At 44.1% G+C, this 13,970-nt stretch overlaps 1 protein-coding gene across 6 annotated transcripts in view; it reads right to left on the bottom strand.

The window, feature by feature from the left end:
- The window catches only part of LTBP1 (latent transforming growth factor beta binding protein 1), a 456,087-nt gene extending 442,331 nt beyond the window's left edge, over positions 1-13,756 (bottom strand). For 5 of the 6 annotated variants that reach the window (XM_017870629.1, XM_017870628.1, XM_017870625.1 and 2 more), the window contains exons 1-2: positions 13,544-13,756; positions 12,408-12,478 (exon numbers count right to left, since the gene is read on the bottom strand). The gene's annotated coding sequence lies outside the window, so the exon portion shown is untranslated. Of the gene's footprint in view, positions 1-12,407; positions 12,479-12,795; positions 12,878-13,543 lie in introns of all 6 variants that reach the window. The other variant, XM_017870624.1, reaches the window with a different exon arrangement.
- Positions 13,757-13,970: the final 214 nt, after the last annotated feature.

Genomic DNA, 13,970 nt, shown 5'->3' on the forward strand with positions numbered 1-13,970 from the left:
AGCTCTCTGTAGATTTTCTATGATCATCAAAATAAAGGAGTGAGCATTTTTTTAAATTTAGTACCATGTGAGGATCCCCATTAATTTGACTTTTAACACAATAGTGACCGGTGACTTGGCTTTCTTCACCCTCACACTTTCATCCTAAACCGCAGCCTCGCAGCTCCCTGGTGAAGGTCTTGCCTTTCTACCAGAGCTCGGCAGAGGTCCGGCGGGTCCAATGAGCACAGGGCTGGTCTGGCAATCTGGGCACCAGGCAGGTGGTCAGGCTATGACTTGGGCACTTCGCGTTCCGTGTGCAGTTTTTCTCATCAATAAAAAATGCAATCAAAGTAATCTAATGAATTTTCTACTTAAGATATTTTTCCATGCCTTAAAAAATATTAAATCCTTTATTTTCTTTAATTTCTTAGTAACAAAATACACTTGCATGCACTCGAGTTTTATAGTAATTGTGTTGACTGTGCTTGTATTGTACAGTCTCCTCTTGTTATCTTATCTGTGGCCTCGCACAGCCTTAAGACCTGACTTGGGATCCAACCCTATCATCATATCGCCTGTTACAGGAGCCCTCACTGACAACCCAACAATAAGGACCTGTGTTCCTACAACAAGCCAGGCCCATCCCCACTCCAAGGCCTTTGTGCTAGCCGCTCTGTTGGCCTAAAATACTCTTCTCTCAGACCCTTTCATATCACACAGGCCTCACATGTCACTTTCTATAGACACCTTCTTTCAGCCCTCTCCCCACCTCCAATTCCAGCTCCTATCACTCTCTAACCTATGACCCTGTTTTAGTTTTTTCAAGTACATGGTACCTGGGGATCTAAAATTAGAGGGAAAAATCATACAACATTCATTTTACTTAGTCCCAAATCTCTATCAGATGATGATATTGAGCAGAAAGATTCTAAAATTGGCAGGGAGAAACAAAAAGTCATCTTAACACTTTCTGTGTACCAAAACCTAGTATACAGGAGCTTGGTGAAAGTACAACAAATGAATCCTGCATTCATTCATTCATTCATTCATTCATTCATTGATTCCATAAAGGTGCACATGCTTACCGGGCACTGAAGACAGAAAGATGGCTATAGTATAATCCCCACCCTTACAGAGCAGGAATGCCAGACAATACATAAATGTCTATGATGCAATGTGACAAGCATTCGGAGCAAAGAAGATTTGTATGCCTCATATTCACAACAACAACATGAATGAAGTTGTCTGATGAGGGTACTCTTCCCATCTGAAGGTTGAGAAAAGTCTCAGAGGAGGTCATTAATCTGCTTGAAGTTTCACAGCCATTGAAGAGGCAGGAGTATCCTCACCCTTGAATCACTGTAGTAAATGATTTATGAAGGTAAAATAAGTCTCCACTAATTTACATAGCTTTTACAATAATCATATTTTGAAGACGCTAAGTTGTTAACTGTCTGCTTGCTATGGTGTGAACATGAAATGCATATGGGAGGATGGAGACTCCACATTTTAATTAAAAATAGCAATAATAGGCTGGGTGTAGTGCAATCCCAGCACTCTGGCAGGCCAAGACAGGTAGATCACCTGAGGTCAGGAGTTCAAGACCAGCCTGGCTAATATGGTGAAACCCCGTCTCTACTAAAAATACAAAAGTTAGCCAGGTGTGGTGGCAGATGCCTGTAATCCCAGCTACTCGGGTGGCTGAGGCAGAAGAATCGTTTGAACCCAGGAGGCTGCAGTGAGCTGAGATCATGCCACTGCACTCCAGCCTGGGTGACAAAGCAAGACTCCATCTCAAATATATACACACACACACACACATATATATATGCACACACACACATATATATACACACACATATATACACACACACATATATATAGCAATAATAAAACGAAGTTCATGAAAGATTAAAAGCCACACTGGAATTGTCTGGTAATCCCACAAAGAAATAAAAACATGTTTAAATTTACAAAGACAAAAGATCCTTATCCTTCTATTTTCCTTACTTTATTATGATATTTTTGGTTGGTGGCCTCTTACTGGTAGCAAGCTATCTCCTCTATAAAAATTCCGTCTAACTGCATTATCCAAATCCCTCTGAAGAGTCACCTCCAGCCACTCAGTTTTCACCTCTAAATAACTGATCTCACTAGTTCAGTAAAGTTGGCCACATCAACTTCAGATAGCAACACCTTCCTCCAATTCATCTTCCCATCCACTGACCAAATTCATCTTTCCTTTGGCCCAGCAGAACCAAGAGCATGTATTAAAAAACCAGCCCATCCATCTTCTAGTTTACAAAACACGACATTTTCAAACTGTTTACTCATGTCCATGCCAACAATATTACTCAAACGTGGTGGAGTAAAAAAGCCACAGGGAATAGCATAGTTGGCCAAGAGCAGTATACGGGGATCTAAAATTACAGGGAAAATCATACAACATTCATTTTACTTAGTCCCAAATCTCTATCAGATGATGATGTTGAACAGAAAGACTGTGAAATTGGCAGGGAGAAAGGAAAAGTCATCTCAAAGTTTGGGACATGCCAGAGCAGCCTTACAGAGCAAAGGCAGGAGGAAACAGAGTAAGGTGCTGTGCCCTTGAAAAAGCTGTCACAATCAGCAGTGTCTGCTAGGCAAGGAAAAGTACAAAGACAAAATGCAGGAAAGAAAAGCAAGTGGAAATTATTGCCAAAAGGTGAGAGTAAACAAAGAATAGAGAAAGCATTCTTTCTATAGTATTTAGAGGACAGCATTAGCAACACAGCAAAATCAGAGATGCTAGTTCAACTCAATTCTATTCTATTCCTAGGTAGCATTTGTACTGTGGCACTTGTACTGTGGCAAAGCAAGGGACCTGCTTCCCAGGAGCTCAACACTGATGAGGGGACAGATGCCTCTTCCACCTGGCTCAGCCATACCCAGAGCCAACTAAGAGTGAAATCAGAGTGCTTAGGGAGCATCAAACAGAGTCTGCTTAGAGAGCACCAAACAGGATCAGCCCCCAAGGATCTTAGAAGAGGGACATGGAAGAAGCAGTGGTGCCCAGGAGGAAGTGGTCCTGAGCAGACAAATGAAAGGTGCTGAGAGCTCATTTTTGTCAACTACTGTGCAGGGGCCCTGCTCTCTATGCACTTTTAATGTATTACCTAATGCAGCCCCCTAGCAAGCCCCTGGATGATTACAGAGACCATCACTATTCCTATTTTGTGAATGGAGTTAACTTAGCCCTGCTCCAGGTCTCAAGCTTGACTGTCCAAGGTCACACAGTGAGGAAGTATTAAGGTCAATTAGGAGCTCCGTATTCTAACTCCAAAGACTGAACTTCCAACCACTGAGCCATACTGCCTCTCATTCAAAGCCAAACTGAGACCGAGTAAGGGAAGGAATAGGAGAAAGGCAACAAAAGCAGGTAAGATAGAAGGGAGAGGAGGGAAGAAAGCAGTGGCACTTCCTTCTTATAACCACACAGTTTGGGGTCTCGATGGCAATGTATACACAGAATTTCAGTATCTAATGGACTGTCTCTACATGATGTGCTCAATCTGTAACAGGCAGGGAAAATTAATAGACACATATCAGTATATACATATACAGGCAGACCTCATTTTATGTTGCTTCACTTTACCGCACTTCGCAAACACTGTGTTTCTTACAAATGGAGGGTTTGTAACAACCTTGCATGCAACAAGCCTACTGGCAACATTTTCCCCACAGCAAATGCTCACTTTCTGTCTCGGTGTCACATTCTGGAAATTCTCATAATATTTCACACTTTTTCATTATTAATGTATCTGTTACGGTGATATGTGATCAGTGATCTTTCATGTTACCATTGTAATTGTTTTGGGGCACCACAAGTCGTACCCAATATAAGACAGAAAACTTAATTGAGAAATGTTGTGTGTGTTCTGACTGCTCTACTAACCAGCTGTTTCCTTATCTCTCTCCCTTTCCCAGGGCTTCCCTATTCCCTGAGACACAACAATATTGAAGTCAGGCTAATTAATAACCCTACAATGGCCTCTAAAGGCTCAAGTGAAAGGAAGACTCACAAATCTCTCACTGTAAATCAAAAGCTAAGTGAGGAAGGCATGTAGAAAGCCAAGATAGGTCAAGAGCTAGACCTCTTACACCAGTTAGCCAAGTTGTGACTGCAAAGAAAAAGTTATTGAAGAAAACTGAGAAGTCAATGCCTGGCCTCAATGTTTCAAAGGATGGGCTGACTGACTCTCCTTTTAGGGGCTAATGCAGCTGGTGACTTTAAGTTGAAGCCAGCGCTAATTTACCATTCTAAAAATCTCAGGGCCCTTAAGAATTATGCTAAATCTGCTTTGCCTGTGCTCTGTAAATGGAACAACAAAGACTGGATAACAGTCCATGTGTTTACAGCATGGTTAACTGAATGTTTTAACCCCACTGTTGAGACCTATTGCTCAGAAAAGGTTCTTTTCAAAATATTACTCCTCACTGACTATGCACCTGGTCACCTGTAAGCTGTGATGGAGATGTACATGGAGATTAATGTTATTTTCATGCCTGCTAAAACATCATCCATTCTGTAGTCCATGGGTCAAAGAGAAATTTCAACTTCAAGTCTTCTTATTTGAGAAATACATTTCATAAGGCTATAGCTGTCATAGATAGTGATTCGTCTGATGGATTTGGGCAAAGTAAATTGAAAACCTTCTGGAAAGGATTCACTGTTCTAGATGCCATTAAGAACATTCATGATTTATGGGAGGAGATTAAAGTATCCACATTAACAGGAGTTTGGAAGAAGCTGATTCCAACCCCAATGGATGACCTGGAGAAGTTCAAGACTTCATTGGACGAAGTCACTGGAGAGGTAGTGGAAATAGCAAGAGAATTAAACATGGAGCCTGAAGATGGGACTGAATTGCTGCAATCTTATGTTTGAACTTGAACAGATGAGGAGCTGCTTCTTATAAATGAGCCAAGAAGGTGGTTTCTTGAGATGGAATCTAACACTGGTGAAGATGCTGTGAGCATTGTTGAAATGACAACAAAGAATTTACAATTTTATATAAACAGATGATAAGGCAGCAGCAGGGTTTGAGAAGACTGACTCCAATTTTGAAAGAAGTTCTACAGTGGGTCAAATGCTATCAAACAGCACTGTATGCTACAGAGAAAGTTGTCATGAAAGGAAGAGTCAATTAGTGCAGCAAACTTCCATTATTTTCTTATTTTAAAGAAAGTGCCACAGCCACCCCAACTTTCAGCAACCATCTGTATCAAGGCAAGACCTCCCACTAGCAAAAAGATGATGCCTCACTCAAGGCTCACATGATCTTTCCATTTTTTAGTAATAAAATATTTTTAATTAAGGTATACACTTGTCTTTTTAGACATAATGCTATTATTATACACTTAATAGTCTACAATATAGTATAAACATGACTTTTACATGCATTGGGAAACCAAAAAATTTGTGTGACTCACTTTATTGAGATATTTGCTGGAACTGAACCCTCCATATCCGAGATATGCTTGCAAATACAGCCCTGATGTATTTTTCCATAAGTACCAAAACAACCAATTTGTGTCACACCAACAAATTATGTAATATTTTCTCTCCACTAAGAAAGCAGGAAACCATTAGTAAAACATGCATTTGGAGAAAGATAAGACCAGTTTCTCCTTTATGCATAAATCATTGTACTTAACTACCACATCATGGAGCTTTTAAAAACATGACCCTGATGGGCAGCTTCTATGTTTGTGTGTACTTTAAAAATTTTGTAACTAAAAAAAAAAATTTTAGTGGAAAAAAACACCCAAGTGTTCCAAAGCATTTAAATCTTTTTTAAAAGGCACTCTATGTAATCACTGATGCAGCAACAATTTTGCAAATTTCCAGCTCTCGCAAAAGTATACATATATATATTAAACATTCAACTAATTAAAGAAAAGCTGGATGTAAAAACCGCATGTGTGGCAATCTTTGACTGTACATACGTTCTTCAAATCCAAGCTATCCCAATGTTTAGAGGGTTCCTGCCTTGAGAGGTTTCTCTAAATTGTTAAGCGTTGAGGTTGGCCTTTAAATTCCCACATAAAGGGTCATAAATATTGCCCAGGATTGAGTTCCTTCTGGATCAGTTTCTCAAACTGTGGGCCACCTCCATCAGCATAACTTGGGATGCTTGTTAAAAACCTCCAAAGATTTTGATTCAATTTGTTGAATTCAACAAGTTTTAACATTTTTAACAAACCCTTCCAGTGGTCCCGCTGGACATTCACGTGTAAGAAACACTAATCTAGAATCTCTTTAAAAGAGCCCCAGTAAAAATGGCCAGAGGCATCACCAAAATTACCTGTGGCCAATTCCTCATCTCTCCTATCACCCCCTGGAGCAGCCAGAGCTGCTGCAATAGAAAAGTAACCGAATTAGATTCACAGTCACAGACTGTTCGGCAGGGGCCCAGTCAAAGTCCCGCCCACCCATCCTTGGGTCAGCTGCTAGCGTTCCCAAGTGCCCCCAGAATGAGCCAACTCTCAATAGCCATCTCTCCAGCCTATGCACAAGGCATCCATGGGCTTACATCATGAGTTGAATTGTACTCCCCCTACAAAAACAAAAAAAAAGTGTTGAAGTCCTAACCCCAAGTACCTCAGAATGTGACCACCTTTGGAGACAGGTTCTTTACAGAGGTAATCAAGTCAAAATGAGATCATTGCGGGGGTTGGGGGGTAATCCAATGTGACTGATGTCCTTATAAAAAGGGGAAATTTGGACACAGACACACACAGAAGACAATGTATAAAGACACAGGGAAGAGACGGCCATCTACAGACCAAGGAGAGACGCCTAGAACTGCCTTCAGAAGGAAGCAACCCCATCAACACTTTGACATTGGATTTCTGGACTGTAGAACTGTGAGACAACACATTTCTATTGTTCTAAGTCACTCAGCTTGTGGAACTTGTTACAGAAGCCCGAGAAAATTCACATAGCTTGGAAAATCAAGAAGTGAAGTTAGGCAGTGGAAGCCAATCCAGATGACTGAGGGCTGTCAGGACAGTTTTCAGACCAAGACCTCAAGAAAGAATGTCACAGCACTGGATGTCCAGGAATCCCAGGGCAGTAGGAAGAGCTACAAGATCTGCAGTGGCATCTGAGCACTGCCCCACTGTTGGGAATAGGGGTAATAAAGCATACCTGCCTCAATGACACCCACAGGGTGTCAAGATCAAGAAAACGCTCTCTGTAAGCTCCACAGCACCCACACAAGTTACCCCCACCCCATCGGCAGCTCCTCTCTGCCAGACCTGATCTTGGTCTATATTAAAAGGGGGGTGACATAACCCTCGCACTCCAAGTCACCTCTATTCATTGCTAGGAAGGACTGGGAAGCAAAATCTGCACTTTAGGAAAATTTAATTTGAGCTCTCGAACATGTTTGGGTATGTCTGAAATATCCAAGACAACAAATAACAGGGTCAGAAACAGCAAAACCCTGTGGTTGTCAAAGGTCCTTTCAACAAGTTGGGCTTCCCAAAGGTCAAGGGTTCACTAGGCAGCAAAAACTCCGATAAAGCAGAGCAGGCAGGGAGCGGGCGGTGTGCTCAGCAGGCCCACGGGCTGGAGGAGGGCTGCATCATGAAGGTTTAAGCACTATTACAATGTAGAATTTATGGTTCCTAAATGTTTATTTTAACTAGCCTTGAGAACACATACTTGACCCAGTGTGAACTTGACCTGTGGGTTCCTCTCTCTTTACCAAGGTTGTCTGTGCCACATAACAAGATTCTCCAGCTGACCCTCCCACATGGGGGCTGGGGTGGCCCTACTAGCAGTTGCCATGGTAAACCTCACTGCAGATCTATTGGCAAAGCAGCTGTCAATGGCCATAGCAGGCACACAAAAAAATATATAATCACTCTGGGCTCGACTCCCAAGTTTGGCAAGCATGATGCCAAGTCAAGAGGGATGGGGGACAGTCTGAGAGAGTTCTCTAGGTCACCTGAACTCCAGCCACATCACACCCTCCTAGAGGATGCCATCCACCACTGCGTCTCTGAGCACCAAGGGTACATGTGACTCTGTCTCCTTTGCATATAATTTAAGGAAAATGTCTAGAGTTGGGTTTTCCCCCCAAAGAGGCATGGGCTGAATGCCAATGGAAAAGCAATGGAATATCGATTTTCTGTTTCTTGCTAAGGAGAGAACAAGTCATTTGATGTGCCATGAGTTAAGTGAGTAAAAACAGACCTGCACTCCCTATAGCTGGCTGTGTTTCTCCTCTATTCATAGAACCTGGCACATGGTAAAACCTAAACAGTAAATGAAAGAACCATCCATGCGTGTATGGAAGGCCTGCAACGTGCCAGGCACCCGCTTTGGATTCATATCTGCCATCATCTCTTTTCTCTCTACCCCATAACCCTGCCAGCCCAGCCTCACTCTCCTCTCTTTCATTCTTTTGTATTGCCTATTCCCATGTCCAGTTTTCTCATTAAAGCTGAGCCTACCGGCAATGTCTCTGTCTGGCCTGCACTTACCCTGAGATGGGGGCGAAAACACTGGAAGAACCAATGAGGGCATGAGGGGAGGTTCAGTTTGGGCACAGGAAAAAAAAAAAAAACTACAAAATCATAGGACGCAAAATGTTACACATCAGGGGTTTAATGCCCCACTTGGAAGACAAAGTCCCTAACTCACAAAACCTTCCTTTAAATGTTAATTCCTTGGAAAGAGCACAAATGTGGTCCATCTCTCCATCTCTTTCGTTCAAAACAGGTAACACTACCAAGCGTCATCCAGTATTAACTAAAATGACACATCCCACACTATAATTTCAATTCCTAGGGATCCACACACAAAGGGTGTCTGGAAAAGCAACATTAACATGCAACCAGGCGTCTCTACATAGTGACTCGGTGGCTAAAGTACGGAGGACTACCTTGGTGAGTGCACGAATCTATTCTTTGCCCCTGTGTGGGTCTGCCGCTTGCTTGTTCACATCTCTCTGATTTGCAATTTAAGGTTCACTAAGTCTTTAGTCTTCAGAAGCATTTGATCATGGTCCATTTAAATTAGGTTTCAATCAACTAAAAACAATCCAGACTTGCTCAAAGGGATACCTTATTTTCTTCACTGGATTAGGCAAATACTGAACAACGTAAACACTTCCAATCGCTTAAACAGAAATTTTTTTTGCATCAATTGGACATGACCTACATAAACTCAAATTCTTCATTATCTTCAATGTGTAATGACAATTAGAAGACATCCTGGGTTATACATTTAAATGTACATGCACATTTTATGACGACTATTATAAGGGGGAACTTCATGTGGGCATATCATTGGTTTTTGTATTCTTATGTGTAATAAACCATACCCAAGTGTAATTGTTCAATCTCAGCATAATAAGGAGGTGAGAGAAAGAAACCACAAACAGAAGAAAACCAAGTCATCGATAAAGTAGACAGAATTTACTTGGCTTGATCCAACACTAATCTCTAATATTAATCTTTCTGGTTTCATCAAGGCTTTCATACCCATTTTTTTCATCTTGATACGTGTAACCATCCTACAAAGAAGGTAAGGTTTTAGCACAGGCATTTCTGAATGGGAAAATATAAGCCAGACAGATCAAGTGAATTCCCGGAGGCCACATAGCCAGTGAGGGTTTCAGCATTTGAATTCAGGTCTTCTGGCCCCAAAGCCAGGAGTCTTTCCTGGCATCACACTACTCAGCCATGGACACAAGGTTTACAGCATCAGCAGTAGCCCCAGTGGTCCCATGTGAAGGTAGAAGGCTCTCTCAGCTCTCCGGATCTCCCAGACACATGCAAAGTAAGTCCCCTATTTTAAATATCCATCTCAGAGATACATTATTTTGGATTGCATGCTGACCTACCCCAGCATGCCTTTTAAAAACACAATTATTTCTGAAGAAAGCTGTGAATTAAGTTTCTAGCATTTGTACCTAAATTCATTTGTTAAACTGGGAAGTACAGGAAGGCTAATCTTCTGAACGCTGAGAACCACAGAAAAGGAAAGTGACGTCACATAGATCCTGGTGTTGTCCAAGGGCTACCTCCTAGAAGCTGGTAGGAAAACTTAAGCCAAACGCTAGAAGCATTGGTTGTAGGTACCGTAAGATTAAACCAACACAGCAACTTCCTCTAGAGCCCTGTAAGTAACTTCAACGCTGATTTTTCTGATCAGCAGTCTTCTGTGATCTCTCTCTGGTTTACCAGCGGGCAAACCCAGCTAAACCTAGGCACACACACGTCTTTGCCTCTCTTGCCTGGAGAAGCTGGAAGCCATGAGGTGATTCCCCGAGACCTGGAGCATCTTGGGATCTTCTAGGACATCTTTGGATCCCTGAATCCCCAGGCAACCTGAAAATGGGGGCCTATCCTCTTTTCAGAGAGGGCACTCAACTGCATCATTTGCCAAGCAAACTTATTAAAGCCTTAGAGCATTCTCTCCAACAGGCATCAAGGAGCTTCTGTCTATCTGTAAAATCTTGCTCTGAATTCTTTTCTTTTCTTGAGATGGAGTCTCTGCACCGCCCAGCACAATCTCTGCTCACTGCAACCTCCCCGACCCAGGTACAGGCAATTCTCTTGACTCAGACTCCTGAGTAGCTAGGATTACAGGCATGCGCCACCATGCCTGGGTAATACTTTTTTTTTTTTTTTTTTTGAGACAGAGTCATTGTCACCCAGGCTGGAGTGCAGTAGAGCGATCTCAGCTCACTGCAACCTTCACCTCCTGGGTTCAAGCGATTCTTCTGCCTCAGCCTCCCCAGTAGCTGGGATTACAGGCACGCACCACCACACCCAGCTAATTTTTTTGTATTTTTAGTAGAGATGGGGTTTTGCCATGTTGCCCAGGTTCATCTCTAACTCCTCAAGTGATCCACCCGCCTCAGCCTCCCAAGGTGCTGGGATTACAGACATGAGCCACTGCACCAGGTCTACTGGCTAATTTTTTAGTGGAGACAGGGTTTCACCATGTTGGCCAGGCTGGTCTCCAACTTCTGACCTCAAGTGATCTGCCTGCCTCGGCCTCCCAAAGTGCTGGGATTACAGGCGTGAGTCACTGCACCAGTATAAAGATTAAATGTATTTTTAATCTTTACACAGCAATATCCCATTGCATTGGTGCTGTAACGGATGAGTTATCTCCATGTTACAGGCAAACCATACCATATCAGGTTTTGGACAGAATGAGTTACTGAGGGGAGGGGAGGGCATGGCATTTGGCCTGAGCAATGCTAAATTCTAAACAAATGCTAATACATTTCTGACAAGTATAATTTAAGAACTTAAAAAGTGAAAAATTATGACTTAATCTAAAATGCCTAGAACCCTGAGCGTTTCTGATCTAGTGGTTTGAATTTGATAGTCAGAAGGCTGTTCATGTCTGTAATTACTGCTTGATCATAAGACATTATAAAACCTGTGGACATTCACCTTTTTACAAAAGTAAGGCCATTATGCCAAAGCCCTTCTGTTTCCTTCAGGATGGAAGACATTTTTCAACAAACAAGGTCACTAGATTGACTGTATCCGAAATTTTTTAAATTCATCCACCTGTATTTCAAAATCCAAGCATCAGAAATTTTGAACAATTCCAATCCACATAGGAATGCCTCGGTCTCTATGCAAAGAACAACTAAGAATGCTTCACTTTTCTGAGGGGAAGGTAAGACTCCTTTATGTCCAATGAGCACCCAATAGCATCAATTCGTCAAGAAGAGCCTCAGAATACATTTAACCTGATCCTTAACTTCACAATGCATAGGAGAAAAATTTTCCAGTGTTCTCAAATCTATATGCATCATTAACACATTTTTTTAAAACACTGCTGGGCATGCATGTGAACTGCAGAAGCACTGCAGAGAACCCCACCTATCAGTTCTGAAGAGCAGCAGAGAAGCACACTCTAGAAAACCATCAGGCCTCAAGGATGAAGGATTCTGGTTGCTGTTTTCAGGAAACTATAAAAACTATTGCTGTTTTACTCCAGAACAGGGCCCTCTACTCCCCAATCCCCTCCCGCCATCACCGTAAAAAATGTCTTTCATTTGTTCGTATCATGTTCAAATTAATTACATTGGTTCTGCCATATGGCATATCCTCAAATGGAAATTTTTTCCTAGCTCCTGATTCACAGATGTGCCAGAGTGATGAATATCTCTGTTGAGTTCAGAGAAATCTTGAATGCAATGCATTGCTGCTGGCATTGATACTAACACTACCCTGACCCAGCCCTTCCTAGGTGGTAATGAAGCCTGCAGGTAATGGATGGATTGTATTTCAGACTTCAACTTCCCCCGAGCCCTTTCAAGTGGCCCTTGCGAGATGCCCCCATGTGGACACCCCCCACCCTTTGCCTACTGTGCAGGACCACTGTGAACATGGCAACTTACGTTTGGTGCACCTCTGGGAGCCAGGGGCCTTACTCCAGCCATGACAGCACCGCCCTCCACAGACATTGACCCTGAAACAAAGCAAGATCGCTGAGTCCAGCAGCAGAAAGACTCCCTTCCCAAGAACCCAAGCTTCCAGCATGTTCCAGAAAGGCCAGCCTCCAGCTTCTGCAACCCTTTGGATGAGACAGAGTCCTAACAGGTACCCTGGATGCCCAACCCAAAGCTGCCCAAGCAGAGGGGCAAGGCCCATACATATATCAGGGAATGCTGGGAGAACCAAAAAGCCTGCATAACCTAGGGCTATACAAGAAGAGAGGACAAGGGCCCAACAAATGGTTTTCTTACCCCCAAATTACAGTAGCGCCAAATTTATTTTTTCTATTACCTGGGCCAACATTTTAAATTGGAAATGAGTTTCAGAGAGAACTGTCCAAAAAGGAGTGAGGTCACATGGCCTGGTATCACCCCTGAAAAAAAACATGCCAATTAAGCAAAACAAGTTTTCCCCTACACCCCAACCTGAGACGAATTGGGGGAAACAGGAGGCCCACGAAGAGAAGAGACTATGAGCGCCCAATAACAGAAACATTCCAACCAAAACTTTTATCAATACCAAGATACCCCACCACAGGAAAGCAGACTCCACAGGTGCGAGGAAGCCCAAGCCCATGATTTCTCTGATACTGAAAAGTTCCAGGCCGCAGAACAGGAGCTGGATCTTTACGGATAGCCTGCCCTCGAAACATTTTTTTCATTAGCTAGACCAAAATTAAAACTCAGTTGCAGTTTAATTGATGCTGAGGGATTAAACTGTAGTGACCTCAAGTTTACGCCCATCTTCTAGGAGCAGTTGGGTTAACGCGCAGAAGGTTACGCCCCAGGCAGAAATGCCTTTTGTGTTTACCCGCAGCTCGGTAACAATGCACTCGGAGTTTCACGTCAGTAAAAGTCCCTGGGCTTCCCCGCACTCCGCTCTTCCCGCGGCGCTCAGCGCAGGCGGAGGCGGGGAGAGAAAGCCGACCCACCGCGCGCAACCGCCCCGGCCACCGCGGGCTCCGAGTGGCCCTGACCCCGCAGGTCCCTCAGCGGGCGGCGCGCGCAAAGCTGGCGGGCGGAAGGGGGTGTGGGCTTACCCCTGCAGCTGCTGCTTCTGGTGAACCTGCAGCCTGGCCCCCCCGCCGCTCTGGGTCTCCTGCGGCACCTTGGAGCGCACAACTTGCCTGCCTTGTTTGGCGAACGGGGCGGCTGCCGGGTGGCCGCCCGGCTTGGGGTGGAGCTGCCCGCCGGGGGCCGCGGGACGCGCCGGCTCTGGCGGCGGCGGCGATCATCTGAGCCCTGCAGGGCCCGCGCCGCCAGGCTAGGGGGGTGCTCGTGCGCCGGGTCCTCTCCGTGGGGACCCGGGGAGGCCGGCCTGGGGCGCCGCAGCCGCCGAGCTGCGGCCCTGGGGTACCGGCGTTGAGCGCGACGTTGAAGGTCCGCGGAACGCGGGGGCCCGCTCAGGGGCAAGCGCCCGCTGCCAGCGGGGCCCGGTTGGCAAACCACGTAGGTGATCCTCCGCAC

Source organism: Rhinopithecus bieti, unplaced genomic scaffold (genome assembly GCF_001698545.2).
Source record: "Rhinopithecus bieti isolate Rb0 unplaced genomic scaffold, ASM169854v2 scaffold_5341, whole genome shotgun sequence".
NCBI classification, from domain to species: domain Eukaryota; kingdom Metazoa; phylum Chordata; class Mammalia; order Primates; family Cercopithecidae; genus Rhinopithecus; species Rhinopithecus bieti.